The sequence below is a fragment of the Heterodontus francisci genome, chromosome 3 (assembly GCF_036365525.1).
Source record: "Heterodontus francisci isolate sHetFra1 chromosome 3, sHetFra1.hap1, whole genome shotgun sequence".
Classification (NCBI taxonomy): domain Eukaryota; kingdom Metazoa; phylum Chordata; class Chondrichthyes; order Heterodontiformes; family Heterodontidae; genus Heterodontus; species Heterodontus francisci.
In genome coordinates, this window is record NC_090373.1 from 189,992,240 (window position 1) to 189,999,099 (window position 6,860).

Sequence of the window (6,860 nt, forward strand, 5' to 3'; positions counted from 1 at the left end):
AGCAAGTCTGCAAGGCAAAGGAGGGCGGTGGCATTTTAACCCACCCTGTCCATTGGGAAGTGGAAGCAAGCATACAGTTAAAGTAGGCATGTGAAGACTTCGTACCCTGTTCCTGTCCAGCACCATGTTAACATAACCACTACACTAAGGTATGGTACTCAGTGGGGATAGTATGTAGTCTTGTGTGGAGGCATCAGTCTCTGGTACAGAGAAAGGGACAAATGTATGAAATTACAAACTAGAAACTTTATTTTCCCCTCAAATATGGCAGGTGTGTGAGTGTTTTCACCAGCTCTGGGGAAATGAATTGATCATAGAGCCTGGTTCACTCACTGCTGAATCAGCTAGCGTCCCATCTACTTACAACCTGTGTTTTCCCACTCCATTGCATGTCAGCCTTGGCTCAGGTGGTAATGTTCTATGTCAGAAGGACCTGGGTTCAACCCTCCCTCTGAGACTTCAGCACATAGAATGTTTCCACTAGCGGACAAGACAAAGACTAGGGGCCATAAATAGAAGACAATCACCAATAAATCCAATGAGGAATTCAGGAGAAACCTCTTTACGCAGAGAGTGGTTAGAATGTAGAACACACTATCACAGGAAATGGGTGAAGAGCATAAGACACATTTAAGGGGAAGCTGGACAAGCATATGAGGGAGAAAGAGATAGAAGGATATGTAGATAGGCTGAGCTGAAGTAGAGCGGTAGGAAGTCTCATGTGGAGCATAAACACCATCATAGACCATTTGGGCCAAATGCCCTGTTTCTGTGTGCTGTAAGTTGTGTACTTTACGCTGCCGTCCCATGTGGTACTGAACGAGTGCAGCATTGTCTGAGGTGCCGTCTTTCAGATATGACAATAAGGAAAGAGTTTGATCAAGTGGGCATTAACAAATGTGGCAGGGAAAGTTGGAGAGACTATGAAATGTTTTTGGGGAGGGATTTTAACTGGTAGGAGGCTTTGGGCAGGTGGGGCCTGGGTGAGCATCAAACCAGAGATTGGATCCCAGTCTTCAAAACTCCAATTGTCCCAAAATCACATCCTTTTGAAGGAGATTTCCACTTCCCTTTGTGTGATGTACTTCCTGATTTCACAGCCTAACGCTAATTTTAAGATCAGGCCTCTTCGTTATGGATTTTCCCAGAGGAAGTTGTTTCTGTAAATCCATTAGATCACCCTCAAAAAACCATCTACAGTCAAGGCAGTACAGATCAAGTTTACGCAACCTACCTTCATAAATAACTCCAACAAAAACAAGAAATGCTGGAAATACTCAGCAGGTCTGGCAGCATCTGTGCAGAGAGAAGCAGAGTTAACATTTCAGGTCAGAGATCCTTCATCAGAACTGGTAAATATTAGAAATGTAAAAAGTTTTAAGCAAGTAAAGCGGGGGGTGGGGCAAGAGATAACAAAGGAGAAGGTGTTGATAGCACAGAGGGTCACAGAGAATAACTGACCAGAAGGTCATGGAACAAAGGCGAATGGTATGTTAATGGTGTGCTGAAAGACAAAGCATTAGTACAGAGAGGGTGTGAATGACTGTAAAGCACAGAGCACTCCAAGCACAAACATAAAAAACACATTAAAAAAAAAAGCAAAACAGTGGGTAAGCACAGTGGAAACTGAAAAACCTAAAATAAAATAACCAAATAAAAAAGGAAAAAGAAAAAATAACTAAGCATAAAAAGGGGGGCACGTCATGCTCTGAAATTATTGAACTCACGGTTCAGTCCGGCAGGCTGTAGTGTGCCTAATCGGTAGATGAGATGCTGTTCCTCGAGCTTGCGTTGATGTTCACTGGAACACTGCAGCAATCCCAGGACAGAGATGTGAGCATGAGAACAGGGGGGAGCGTTGAAATGGCAAGCAACCGGAAGCTCGGGGTCATGCATTCGGACTGAGCCGAGGTGCTCCAAAAAGCGGTCACCCAGTCTGCGTTTGGTCTCCCCAATGTAGAGGAGACCACACTGTGAGCAGCGAATATGGTATACTAAATTGAAAGAAGTACAAGTAAATCGTTGCTTCACCTGAAAGGAGATATTGGGGCCTTGGATAGTGAGAAGAGATGAGGTAAATGGGCAGGTATTACACCTCCTGCAATTGCAGGGGATGGTGCCATTGGAAGGGGACAAGGTGGTGGGGGTAATGGAGGAGTGGACGAGGGTGTCGCGGAGGGAATGATCCCTTCGGAATGCTGACAGGGGAAGGGAGGGGGAAGATGCATTTGGTAGTGGCATCACGCTGGAGGTGACGGAAATGGTGGATGATGATCGGAAGTATTTTGCTTTCATAAATAACTCATCTTTTTTAATCTGTTGACAACCACATTGGCCAATATTATGATGGTGGCAACACTACAGGAATAATTCATTAATAATAAAAATAGAAAGTGCTCAGCAGGTCTGGCAGCACCTGTGTAGAGAGAAACAGAGTTAACGTTTCAGGTCTGTGATCTTTCATCAAAACTGAGAAAGGTTAGAAATGTAATAGGCTTTGGAGCAAGTGAAAGGGGGGTGGGCGGTGGTAAGAGCCCTAGCAAAATTGAAGTCAATGGGAATCTGCTGGTTGGAGTCCTACCTAGCGCAAAGGAAGATGGCTGTGGTTGTTGGAGGTCAATCATCTGAGCTCCAGGACATCACTGCAGGAGTTCCTCAGGGTAGTGTCCTGGGCCCAACCATCTTCAGCTGCTTCATCAATGACCTTCCTTCAATCATAAAGTCAGAAGTGGGGATGTTCGCTGATGATTGCACAATGTTCAGCACCATTTGCGACTCCTCAGATACTGAAGCAGTCAGTGTAGAAATGCAGCAAGACCTGGACAATATCCAGGCTTGGGCTGATAAGTGGCAAGTAAGATTCATGCCACACAAGTGCCAGGCAATGATCATCTCCACCAAGAGAGAATCTAACCATCTCCCCTTGATATTCAATGGTGTTACGATCACTGAATCCCCCACTACCAACATCCTAGGGGTTACCATTGACCAGAAACTGAACTGGAGTAGCCATATAAATACTGTGGCTACAAGAGCCGGTCAGAGACTAGGAATCCTGTGGTGAGTAATTCACCTCCTGACTCCCCAAAGCCTGTCCACCATCTACAAGGCACAAGTCAGGAGTGTGATGGAATACTCTCCACTTGCCTGGATGGGTGCAGCTCCAACAACACTCAAGAAGCTTGACACCATCCAAGACAAAGCAGCCCGCTTGATTGGCACCCCATCCACAAACATACACTCCCTCCACTACCGACGCATAGTGGCAGCAGTGTGTACCATCTACAAGATGCATGCAGCAACTCACCAAGGCTCCTTAGACAGCACCTTCCAAACCCACGACCTCTACCAACTAGAAGGACAAGGGCAGCAAATACATGGGAACACCTTCTTCTTTGGCCTCCCTGTCTTGAGAGAAAGTGGGTAAGCGCCTGGAGGTGGTCAGTGGTTTGTGAAGCAGCGCCTGGAGTGGCTATAAAGGCCAATTCTAGAGTGACAGACTCTTCCACAGGTGCCGCAGATAAAATTGGTTGTCAGGGCTGTTACACAGTTGGCTCTCTCCTTGCGCTTCTGTCTTTTTCCTGCCACTTCCGTCTCTTTGACTCGCCACTCTTTAGCCCCGCCTTTATGGATGTCCACCAGCTCTGGCGATCACTGGCAACTGACTCCCACGACTTGTGATCAATGTCACAGGACTTCATGTCACGTTTGCAGGCATCTTTAACACCACCACCTGCAATTTCCCCTCCAAGTCACACATCATCCTGACTTGGAACTATATCGCCGTTCCTTCACTGTCACTGGGTCAAAATCCTGGAACTCCCTTCCTAACAGCACTGTGGGTGTACCTACCTCACATGGACTGCAACAGTTCAGGAAGGCAGCTCACCACCAGCTTCTCAAGGGCAATTAGGGATGGACAATAAATAATTTATTTATTGTGGCCAACTCCCACATCTCATGAATGAATTAAAAAAAGAACAAAAGGGAAGGTCTGTGATAGGGCAGATTAAATGATAAAGATATCATGGAACAAAAGACAGAGGGAGTGGTCATAGTTGGAGTAAAAGACTTTGTCGAGAGACATTGTTTGTAAACAATTTGAGGTGTGAAAGGTACAAATTCTTTGTTTCAACATTCTAATGGTTGTTCAACACCATTTATGTAATAGCAGTGTCCATAAAAAAGGGTGAGGAAGAAAAAGAAAAAACATTAACAGAATTTTTTTTTAAACTAGTTCTGCTTTCATAAAAAGTAATTTCCGAAAGTAAGGCAATAACAACAGCTGGCTGATTGTGCGGCTGACTCATTCTCATTCTCTGAGTCAGAAGGTTCAGACTTCAACATTTAATCAAGGCTGACACTCCAGTGCAGTACTGAGGGAGTGCTGCAGTGTCAGAGGCGCCATCTTTTGGATAAGACATTAAACTGCCCTCTCAGTTGGTTCTATTTGCGAGAGCAGGGGAATTCTGCTGGTATCCTGACCGATATTTATCCCTCAACCAACATCGCAAAAACAGATTCATTTTGAGGTCATCATCTCATAAATGTGGGAACATTTCAGTCCTACAGAGTACATCACTAAAAGTATGTTATCCGCTGCAAAGCACTTTGCGATTTCTCCAGGTTATGAAAGGAGTTATATAAATGCAATTTCTTTACATTAACCACAGCAAAAGGCTTGACCTCTCGCTATAACCTTAGACTGACAAAACAGTGAATAAAATCTCATCAGGTTACCGCGACGAGGACAAATGTTCCCAACTTTGTTTTCGCCTTAGATGCGCACTGGGGTTTAACAGCTGATCACTTCTTCCATCCCTCCAGCTCTTTTTCCTTAAAAAAGAAAGTTCTTCTCTCCACTATAGAATCGCAGTCCCTATTTTAAGCTCTGGGATACACAGAAATACTAGATGATGAAAAACTTTCTCCGAAAGTTCCCGCAAGTCACTTGTCCGGTTCAGTCCCACTTCCTGTCACTTTCAGCCTGGTGAAACTGACGCCAGGATTAGAGAGTTAGTGCATGGCGATAACAAGGTGAGCAGGGCCCCAAGTACAGGCTAACGTGGCAATAAACTCCAGACATAAAAATAGACAAAGCCCTCACATCCTGCTCTTAACAAACTCTTGGCAAGTTAGTTTTGCACCGGTTGCCTGCTGAAGTTGGTTGCAGGTTCTACAGAGAGAGAGAGAGAACCCACCTGATTCAGACTGCTAACTCCCCTAAACTCAATCTCTCACGTCTCCCGATCCGCTGACATCTTTCTCAATTCGGACATATTAACACAAACATGTTCCTCTGCTCATGCGCGCTTTCTACGACCGATTTCACTGTTGCAACAAGTCTCTCCCCACCCAGTAAAATCAGAACCAGCACACTGGACTCGTACTGAAAGCAAAACTGGCTTACATCCCTATAGCGCCCGACAGCCAATGAAATACTTCTCTGAATTGTAGTCACTGATGTAATGCAGGAAACGCGGTAGCTGATTTGAGCACAGCAAGCTGCCACAAATAGCAATGGGATAATGATCAGATAATCTGTTGTAGTGATGTTGCCTGAAGGGTGGATCTTGGCCAAGGACACTGGGAACGGCTCCCCTGCTCTTCTTTGGAGAGTGTTGTGGGATCTTTTATATCCATCTCAGAGGGCAGACAGGACCTCGGTTTAGCATCTCTCCCAAACTCAGCACCACTGGCAGTGCCTCAGTGCTGCACTTAAGTGTCACTCTGAATTCCTACAAGGGCAGCAGTTGCATGGGAACACCACCAGCTGCAAGTTCCCCTCCAAGCCACACACCATCCTGACTTGGAACTATATCACCGTTCCTTCACTGTCGCTGGGTCAAAATCCTGGAATCTTACAACTTCCTCCCGAAGAAGCCTACACCACATGGGTTCAAGAAGGCAGCTCACCACCATCTTCTCAAGGACAATTAGGAAAGGGCAACAATTGCTGGCGTTGTCTGCGATACTTGTATATGGTACACACTGCTGCCACTGTGTGTCAGTGGTGAAGGGAGAGAATGTTGAAGGTGGTGGATGGGGTGCCAATCAAGTGGGCTACTTTGTCCTGGATGGTGTCGAGCTTCTTGAGTGTTGTTGGAGCTGCACCCATCCAGGCAAGTGGAGAGTATTCCATCACACTCCTGACTTGTGCCTTGTAGATGGTGGACAGGCTTTGGGGAGTCAGGAGGTGAGTTACTCGCCACAGAATTCCCACCCTCTGACCAGCTCCTGTAGCCATAGTATTCATATGGCTGGTCCTGTTAAGTTTCTGGTCAATGGTAACCCCTAGGATATTGATAGCGGGGGATTCAGCGATGGTAATGCCGTTGAACATGAAGGGGAAATGTTTAGATTCTCTCTTGTTTGAGATGTTCATTGCCTGGCACTTGTGTGGTGCAAATGTTACTTGCCACTTATCAGCCAGGTCAGCCACTTATGTCCAGGTCTTGCTGCATCTGGACATGGACTGCTTCAGTATCCAAGGAGTTGCGAATGGTGCTGAACATTGTGCAATCATCAGCGAACATCCCACTTTTATGATTAAAGGAAGGTTAATGATAAAGCAGCTGAGGATGATTGGGCCTCGGATAATACCTTGAGAAACTCCTGCAGTGATGTCCTGGGACTGAGATGATTGACCTCCAACAACCACAACCATCTTCCTTTGTGCTAGGTATGGCTCTAACCAGCGGAGACTTTCCCCCTGATTCCCATTGACTCCAGTTTTGCTCGGGCTACTTGATGCCATCTTCTGTCAAATGCTGCCTTGATATCCAGGGCAGTCACTCTCACCTCACCTCTGAACTTCAGCTCTTCTGTCCATGTTTGGACCAAAGCTGTAATGAGCTCAG

General features: G+C 45.9%; 1 protein-coding gene across 2 annotated transcripts in view; it reads right to left on the reverse strand.

Annotated features, from left to right (window-relative positions):
- LOC137365328 (CSC1-like protein 2) overlaps positions 1-5,394 on the reverse strand; it is a 94,456-nt gene extending 89,062 nt beyond the window's left edge. For both annotated transcript variants that reach the window (XM_068027924.1, XM_068027923.1), the window contains exon 1: positions 5,202-5,394. The gene's annotated coding sequence lies outside the window, so the exon portion shown is untranslated. The remainder of the gene's footprint in view (positions 1-5,201) is intronic.
- Between the last annotated feature and the right edge of the window lie 1,466 nt (positions 5,395-6,860).